At 40.3% G+C, this 9,540-nt stretch overlaps 1 protein-coding gene across 3 annotated transcripts in view; it reads left to right on the top strand.

Annotated features, from left to right (window-relative positions):
* Nucleotides 1-474: 474 nt before the first annotated feature.
* Nucleotides 475-9,540, top strand: part of LOC116513894 (phospholipid scramblase 1-like) — a 30,857-nt gene continuing 21,791 nt past the window's right edge. Inside the window, exon 1 of one of the 3 annotated variants that reach the window (XM_032225192.1) lies at nucleotides 475-493. The gene's annotated coding sequence lies outside the window, so the exon portion shown is untranslated. Of the gene's footprint in view, nucleotides 494-669; nucleotides 901-9,184; nucleotides 9,246-9,540 lie in introns of those variants that run through there. The other 2 variants (XM_032225190.1, XM_032225191.1) reach the window with 2 other exon arrangements.

Below are 9,540 nucleotides of genomic sequence, written 5' to 3'. Positions count from 1 at the left end.
ATGAATTAGATTTGGGGCCCTGCCATGGTTTATTTAGCCAACTACATGAATGTTTAGTTCTAACAGCTGAGCAATAGACACTACCTTTTGAGTACCCAACAACTTCCCCCAGCACACCTGATGTCTTAAGTCAAAATAAATTGAATATATTAAACAAATAGATTTGTAATAAAGGGGGGAAATGGGAAGAGACTGTGCTACCAGAAAGCACCTGTCTCGGATTGGATTTCAGGCAATTCTTCATTTCTTGTTCCAAGATTCCCACCGACTAAAACAAGAAAACATTAAAAAAAATTTGGGGTGGTGGACGGAACAGATCGAGCAAAGGCATAATGGTGCTTTGTTATTACTCAATCCAGGGCAAAGATCTACAGACTGGTTGTTGATTTTACAGAGACGAGCCAACGGATTTGGTCCCACGACCGCTCGTTTCTTTTCTAAACAACCGCAGCCCGCACTTCTCTCTGCCTCTCTCTCCGTCATTTTAATGCAGGTAATTAAAAAGCAGCGAGCTCCTCCTTGATGCAATTAACTAGCACATTGTCTGGCGAATCCAATCCCTCCGGGGGGGGGGGTATATTTTCCATGGAATACTCTGAGCTGCACGTCCGTCCTCCTGGGCGTCTCCCCCCCCCTCCACCCTCCCATATCTAGCTCTATTTGGTCTTTCCCTCTTTCCCCGCCCTATCCTGTTCCCTAGCAGAGCCCCTGGAGCTGGGCGGGAAGAAGAGAAGTCGCCCAAGTTAACGTTTTTTTCTCACGGGTGGGGAAAAAAACAAACACATCGATCAGCAGTAAAGAGTAACGTGGCTGGAACTACCTTTTGGTGGCTATTTCTTTTTTGCAAAGGCGATTCCGACGCGCTTACTCTAGAGTAACTCCTTCGCAAAGGGATAAGATGTAAGTTTTCCTTTCGTCTCGGAATTTCAGGGGTGAGGGATAGAAGGGTTTGCCAGACGAAAACCTTGCTTGGCTCCACTGTTGGCTTTGATTGAAAATGACAACACTCTTACAAAGAAGCGGAAGAATAGTAAACAGGAAACGCCCAGGGATTCGTTGCCGTTCCCCAAATATTAATGAGTTCTTTAGGACTGTTAAGTGGGGCAGGGACAGTTTACTCCACAGGCACACGGAGTTGTCGGATTACTCTTGATTTACACCCTTCCAAAGTTGAACTTTCACCTGCCGATTTCTTTCTTCCACCCGCTTTGCCCGGTGCCCCCCCCCGTTTATCAATAACCAGAAGGAAGCCCTGAAGTCAAATTCTAATATCTGTTGTAGAATGAGAAATAATAAAGCATAGTTGATGGTTATCTGGTTGGGGTAGGAGATGTTTTGTTATTATTGTCACTGTTATTTTTTTATGGTCCATTTCTAGGATGAAATCTATTCCCGTGTAAAAAGTGTTGACCATTGAAACTCCCTCTGCTATTGAGAATAGAGAAGTTTTCTGATTGAAAGGAATTACAAGACCAAAATAAACAGGCTGAAATCATTTGTTTACCAGAGCTAGGAAACCAGGTTGGTTTGTATACTGCAACAGGTGAAGCACGTGGACACAATTTTAAAACAAAGAACAGTATAGAACATAAACTATACACTGCAGCATTTTTTAATGGATCCAAGTGAAACTGTTTTCTGTAAATGTAAAAATCACCTAGCTACTCCACTGGCTGGCAAAAAGATCCCTTTTTCAGAGCTAAACAATAGGGAAATCTCTATACAATCTGAATTTACACACCTGAGGGGGGAAATTGTAACTATGGTGTTCTGCAGTCTCAGACCAGGAAGGAAAGCAGGAGGCGCTGAGCTAGCTAAAGTTGAAAGCAGGTAAGTGGTACAGTATATTCCACTTTATGACTTGTGGGTCTGCTATTTATATTATGTGTATTGTATGTTCTAATTGTTACCAAGTTTGGAATATATGTTGCTCTGAGCCCAATTAATACATAAACTAAACAAGTTAATTCCACAAAATTCTTTACCCAAAATACTATTTAATCAGTACAGATAATCCTTAAATTACTACCAGTCATTCAGTAAGTATTCAAAATTACAATGGCATTTACTTATGACCTGTACTTGAATTTATGGCTGCTGCAGCACCCTGAGGTCACATGAATAAAATTTGGGCACTTGGCAATGTGCCTGCCCTTATGACCCTTCTATCTTCCTCCCCATCCTTCCCCATTCAGTCCCTTGGATGTACTTTCCCTGCGGCTGGGCTGGATCCCCTCAGGCCTTGAACTTGCTTCCTGCCCCACTGGGACCCATATCTTTGAACCTCACATGCCCCATCATATCTCACTCCACTTATCTCTTCTGAAATTCCCTTTTCCAAGGAAAGCAACTGATGTGCCATACAGCCTTCTTTTACAGAATCTGGATGGTGTGATCCCAGAAGCAATCACAATTTTTGCAATTCAAGAATTGTGGCCCTTTCCAAAATGGCACCTGCTTCTGAGATGGCATTACATGGCTTCTTTCAAAAAACAGTACTGAGGCCCCAGCCGGCATTACGGTCACATTTGAGAATCAAAAACTTCGTCTTAATTCTGTTTCGGAGGCTCGAGATTTCTATTACAAGACTTTGAAGGCGGGACTTCCTGATTCACTTGGAAAAGGAGAGACAAGCCGAAGGAGAAGGCAAGCAACAGACCACATGGCTGCAAGATGGAGGGGGTAGCTCCCCCTCCCTCGGAGAAGCAGAAAAGCGGAGTTTGAGGATTTAGACATTCTAAATATTCACCAAAGTTGTGGATTGAATGGGGTTTGCGACCTCTCTCCGGCAGAAAAAGGGGAACTTATTGGTGGGGTGATACTGAATGTATATATGTAAAATGCATGCAGAATGATTTATGCTGTTTAAATCTTGTTAGAAGGGAAAGTTTGAAGAGATTATTTTAAAATAGAAGGTAACTGATTTTTGTTGAAACTAATTATTTTGAGCTAGATTTTAAACTATGCTTGCATAAATTTGATAGTGGCAAATAGAGAAACAAGGGATGAGGGTAAAATGCATGCGGAATGATTTACGTATATTGGTGGGGTGATATTGAATGTATATATGTAAAATGAATGCAGAATGATTTATGTTGTTTAAATTCTGTTAGAAGGGAAAGCTGGATGAGATAATTTTAAAACGGAAGGTAAACTGATTTTTGTTGAAAGTATTATTTGAATATGTGGAATGATCTATGCTATCTAATTTTTATTAGAAGGAAAGCTTGGTGAAATTATTTTACAAATTTGGATAAATGTTTATCTGAATACAAGGTTAAGGAAGAGGAACGGAGAGTCTACAGGAGGTTGGGGTAAATAACAGAAGCAAAGACGAGAATAAAATATAGATAGAATGATTTACACTATTTAAGCATAGATAAAGATGGGGGGCTGAGCTTAACACAAAGAGTTTCTTTTTTTTTTCTTTGTTCTTTTCTTTCTTTTTTTTTGGTTTTTTTTTTCCTTTAATATATTATTTTTTTTTTAATCCATATGAATATAAGATACTTTAGATAGAAGGCAGTGCCAGGTGGGCCCTGGGAAGTCGGGAGGAGTAGGGATGGGGATTTTTGGGGGTGGGTGGGTGGGTGTTAACATAGTCTCAATAAGCAAGAATGCACTTATACGGTTGTTCTTTTTTTCTCCTTTTTTTTTTTACTCTTTTCTTTCTTTAAAATTTTTTTCCCCCTTGGTTTATTTTACTTTTTATCAGATTAATAACAACACTTGAATAAAGGAATACACCAAGGAGGGAGGTAGAGGGAAAGAGGAGGAGGAGTAAGGAAGGAGTAAGGGGAATGCAAGGAGGTGTGTTGGGAGTAAGGGGAGAAGGAAGGTTTGAGGGGAAAGGGAAGTAGGAGGGGAGCGTTAGAGGGAGGAAAGGAAAGTTGGAGGGGTAGATGGGTGTATGGAGGATGGAATGTCATGGTGTTTGAATGATGAGTTGTGTTTCTTTTTCTTTTTATTTTTTATTTTTTTTATTTTTTTTTCTTATAGCAAATACTCTGTATATAATGATTGTAAATGGAATGTGAAAATGAATAAAATATATTTAAAAAAAAACAAAAAAAAACAGTACTTGAAAATCAACTTGAGAAAGAGAAGCAGCCAAACTGCCAGGTGGCCTTTCTACACAGAGGCCGCTTTATGTTACCAGGTGCCAATTTGGCAGGGGTCACAATCATCATGGTCTGAGAACTGTGGCTTCTCCCATAATGGTGCTTGCTTCAGGCATGGCGCTATCTGACTTCTGAATAGGGAAAGGAGGAGCCATGGGAAGCAGACCATGTGAGCTGGCTATGTGCTGCAGTACAGCCTCCTAGGGCTTCCCCCACTGCCTGAGCCCCATGTTTCACTTGATGATCACAACAGAGAGAGATGGAATTTGTGATAAGTGGGTGCCTTGCTTAACAACCACCACAAACTACAACCATAATTCTGGACTCAATTATTATCAAAAGTCAAGGACTACTGTAAATCAATGTAAACATACCATACCACACACAAGCAAGGCAGGCAAATCATGAAAAGCATGCGTGTAGGTATCCCATGCCTTGAAGGACTTTGTAGATGATACCATAGCCGAAAGTAATTTATGGCAATGTCATTTTGTAAATAGCTCCAAGTTTTTGTTTTGTCACTCATCTTGGGTTCTATCCATTTCTATAATATTCATTCTAACTGTACATATTTTTTTGCAAATGATTTTTAGTGCTATCAACTTAATATCAGTCCTGACATATCCAACTCTAATGTCCATGTAACAAAATGGACAGACGCATGCTTCTTTCAACAAATACTCATTTTCATGAATGACGCTATATTATCCACAACGTTTGTGCCAGCATTGCATGCTGTAAAGTTTTTCATCTATTTTTCCCAACTTCAATAAGCATTGTCCTAAAGTAGAGGTAAAGACGATCTCGCCCAGCTGTGCCTGATTCTAGGGGATGGTGTCTGCTTCCATTTCCTAGCTGAGGCAGCCAGCGCTGTCCAAAAGTGCTTCATGGTCATGTGGCCAGCTGATTAGATGCTAAGGCACACAAAACACTCTTACCTTCCCACCCAAATGGTACCTATTACAGGTGAAACTCGAAAAATTAGAATATCGTGCAAAAGTTCATTTATTTCAGTAATGCAATTTAAAAGGTGAAACTAATATATGAGATAAGACTCATTACATGCAAAACAAGATAGTTCAAGCCGTGATTTGTCATAATTGTGATGATTATGGCATACGGCTCATGAAAACCCCAAATCCACCATCTCAGAAAATTAGAATATTACATGCAATGAATAAAACAAGGATTGTACATAGAACAATGTCAGACCTCTGAAAAATAAGCATGCATATGTACTCAGTACTTGGTTTTGGGCCCCTTTTGCAGCAATTACTGCCTCAATGCGGCATAGCAATAGCAATAGCAGTTAGACTTATACCGCTTCATAGGGCTTTCAGCCCTCTCTAAGTGTTTACAGAGTCAGCATATTGCCCCCAGCAACAATCCGGGTCCTCATTTTATCCACCTCGGAAGGATAGAAGGCTGAGTCAACCCTGAGCCGGTGAGATTTGAACAGCCGAACTGCAGAACTATCAGCTGAAGTGGCTGCAGTACTGCACCCTAACCACTGCGCCACCTCGGCATGGCATGGAAGCTATCAGCCTGTGGCACTGCTGAGGTGTTATGGAAGACCAGGATGCTTCAATGGCGGCCTTCAGCTCTTCTGCATTGTTTGGTCTCATGTCTCTCATCTTTCTCTTGACAATGCCCCATAGATTCTCTATGGGGTTCAGGTCAGGCGAGTTTGCTGGCCAATCAAGCACAGTAATCCCAGTCATTGAACCAGGTTTTGGTGCTTTTGGCAGTGTGGGCAGCTGGAAAATGAAGTCAGCAAACCCAAAAGCTCATCTGCCAAAGGAAGCATGAAGTGCTCCAAAATCTCCTGGTAGACAGCTGCGTTGACCCTGGTCTTAATGAAGCACAGTGGTCCAAAGTCCTGTTGCTCCTTGGTCCTCTTTTCTGATGAGAGCAACTTTTGCCAAAAGCACCAAAAACTGGTTCAATGACCATGGGATTACTGTGCTTGATTGGCCTCTCCATTCTTCCTCCATACTCTGGGTCCTTGGTTTCCAAATGAGATACAAAAGTTTTAGGGCTCTGGTTTAACATTGGCTATGTGGTAACCTTAGGGGAGACATCTGTATTATTGAAAAGGAGGATAACAGGGTTACTGCCACTTTAAAAAAGGATCGCCGGATGGCTAACACAGCTTATCATAATGTTAAACCCCATGATAAATGCATACATTTACTACATAGACGCATGGGGCACATTGATTTCAAGATGCTGCAACAAACAGTTAAGTTGGCAGAAGGAGTAAAACTAAAACCATGCAGTAAATATTTAAACTGCAATGTTTGCAATCAGGAGAAGAACAAAGTTACTTCAGCAAACTGACTGAATGGTTTTAAAACAAAGAACCTCTGGAAGTTCTTTTTGCTGGTTTAATAGGACCGAAGAAACCCAGTTTGGGAGGTGCCTGTTATGTTTTGAGTATCATGGATCATTATTCCCGATATGGTTTCTGTTACTTAAATGAAAACAAACAGAAACATTTCAGCATTTCTTTAATTGGCTGAGGTTTGCAGAAAGAAAGATGAAAGCCAAGGTTATTACTGTAGTTACTGATAATGGGATGGAGTTTAACAATTATAAATTCCAAACAATGTTAAAAACAGTCCAAGTCATACACGGATAAGACAGTCAGTCATCAATATCTTTCAGTTAAGGGATAATCCAAATAACATAGTCCAGTATCAAAGAATCAGTTCAGTACTCAAAGTTTGCTAACAGTTGCAAAACTTACAATAGCTCACGGCACTCAGATCAGATCAGCCCAGCATCTAACGAACAGAGAGAGAGCTAACAGTAATATTCTAATTTTCTGAGATTGTGGATTTGGGGTTTTCATGAGCTGTACGCCCTAATCATCACAATTATGACAAATCACGGCTTGAACTAGCTTGCTTGCATGTAATGAGATCTTATTTCATATATTAGTTTCACCTTTTAAATTGCATTACTGAAATAAAGGAACTTTTGCACAATATTCTAATTTTTCAAGTTTCATCTGTATTACTTGCATTTGCGTGGTTTCAAACTGCTAGATGGCAGGAATAGTTCAGTTCAGTTTATTTAGCTTGTATGCCGCCCTACTCCCGGAAGACTTAGGGCGGCTAACATAAGAAGGGAGCGGGGGTACAAAATAAAAAACAATAATTAAAAATTCAGCAACAACAGACATAACATCGGATGGGGCTGATAATTCAACAGCCCCAGGCCTGCCGGAACAGCCAGGTCTTAATTGCTTTGCGGAAGGCCGGAAGGGTAGTAACATACGGATCTCAACGGGGAGATCGTTCCATAGGGCCGGAGCAGCCACAGAGAAGGCCCTCCCCTGGAGGGTCGCCAGCCGACATTGGCCGGCAGATGGAATCCGGAGGAGGCCTAGTCTGTGGGATCTAATAGGTCTTTGGGAGGTGACTGGCAGGAGGCGGTCTCTCAGGTATAGGGCAAGTGATGGGAGCTCATCCCATCATGCAATACTTAGGCCTTGACCTGCCAACCTTCTTCAACAGCCCAGTGTCTTAACTGCTAGGACACCTCACTCACTCATAAACGTTCTCCTAAAGCAAATAAATTAGTCACTTGTTTAAGTTTTTTTCATTTGTGTATAACTTTCAGTTTGCACTCAATATCTCCTGTCAAACATAATTATATTTTCTGATATAATTATTATTAGATTCATATTCCTTTAGGCATACAATCTAACACTGAAAAGTATTTGGGTTTTGGCCAACAATGAACATTATCTATGTATGAAAGTATATTTACCTTTACACCCTAGCCACCACACCTTCTGTCATTACAGGTTCTTATAACCAGACAGGATATTGAGTTGAAACTGTGGTTGAGTCTATCCACATGTTATGAAATTAAAGTGTTTTTCAGCATAACTTATGATTGCTAGATGATGTTCATGGATGTTCTCTCCTCGTTTTTTGCCAGTCTGTTCTACGTAGTGGTTGTTACAGTGCTTACAGGTCTATTTCTGGGTATTTTGATCTTAGTGTTTTGGCTAGGTTGAGTACCTATGTACAATAGTACTTCTGCCATGAATTCCTTTGCTAGTTCTGGATCTATGGATATAAAGTGGTGTGACAATGAATGAAGCCATAATTTTATTTTCTATGTTTAGGCTTTTGATTTTATGGAGACACTGTAGTGGGGGAAAAGGTAGAATATTTGTTTCCCTTGGTCAGGTGTCTAAGACTTTTGATTCTTTGGCTAAGTTGTACATTGGGTCCCTAGTAATGGATGAGGTATGCTGGATTTGTGCATTTTGGGGCATCCATTGAAGAGTGATAGGATAGATCCACTGTTTTCCTGTACTTTCATTCTTTTTTTTATGATTTGACCTTTTTTGGTCAGGTTATTTAGAGTTGTTTTAATCAAGTTGCTCAATTTCTGTGTTGATTGCGGTTTACTGGGGTGTAGGTTTCCTTATCCTCCATTAATTCTTTGGCTTTTTGTATGTTCTGTCTATAATAACCAGACTTTGTCTACTGGAAGTGTGGCATAGTTTGGTCTTTCTTTAGTTTTTTGAGAGCTGCTCTATCCCCTGTTTTGTGATGGTTTGATTCTTCTGGTGTGTAACTTGATTGTCTGCATTGTTTTTTCTTGGGTTTCTGTGACAAATCCTGTGGTTTTAAATGCTGCTTCTAAGGCTGCAAATAATTCTAACTGATTACACAATGCTATATTTCCATTCTTTTCTGAGTGCATTCTACAGTTTGATGTGATTGACACAATTCAAAGAACTTTCTATAACCAATGAAGCACACAGTGATTTATTCTTGGTATTCTTTCAGTTTCTCAATTATCTATCATGCATCCGAAATAATATTCCTGAGCTTTTTGGAAAGCCAATTTGACTTTGTGGCATCTCATTTTCTATATAGGGCTGTAATCTGCATTGGATGATGTTAAGCATTATTTTGCTAGCATGTGAAAATAAATATATTACCTGATAGCTTGTGCAGTCTATTATCTCTACTTTTTTGGTTTCAGAATCTAGAGTGACCTCTTCCAATCTGTTGGCTATTGTGTTGTTCTCCAGATTTCGGGTATAGCTTGGTTATAATTTTTGCTGTATCTTATACAATTGGTTGCCGTGTTTCAGTAAGTATTTTACAGCTTTTTGAGGTGGATCAGACTGACTAAGACACTGAGCTTGTCAATCAGAAAGGTCGGAAGTTTGGTGGTTCGAATCCCTAGTGCCGCATAACGGAGTGAACTCCCATTACTAGTCCCAGCTTCTGCCAACCTAGCAGTTCGAAACATGGAAAAATGCAAGTAGAAAAATAGGAACTACCTTTGGTGGGAAGGAAACAGCATGTGCCTTTGGCGTTTAGTCATGCTGGACACATGACCACGGAGACGTCTTTGGACAGCGATGGCTCTCTGGCTTTGAAAC

This window comes from Thamnophis elegans, chromosome 10, assembly GCF_009769535.1.
Source record: "Thamnophis elegans isolate rThaEle1 chromosome 10, rThaEle1.pri, whole genome shotgun sequence".
Taxonomy (NCBI): domain Eukaryota; kingdom Metazoa; phylum Chordata; class Lepidosauria; order Squamata; family Colubridae; genus Thamnophis; species Thamnophis elegans.
Note: the sequence above shows the minus strand (reverse complement) of the source record. Positions and strands in the feature narration are given on the sequence as shown.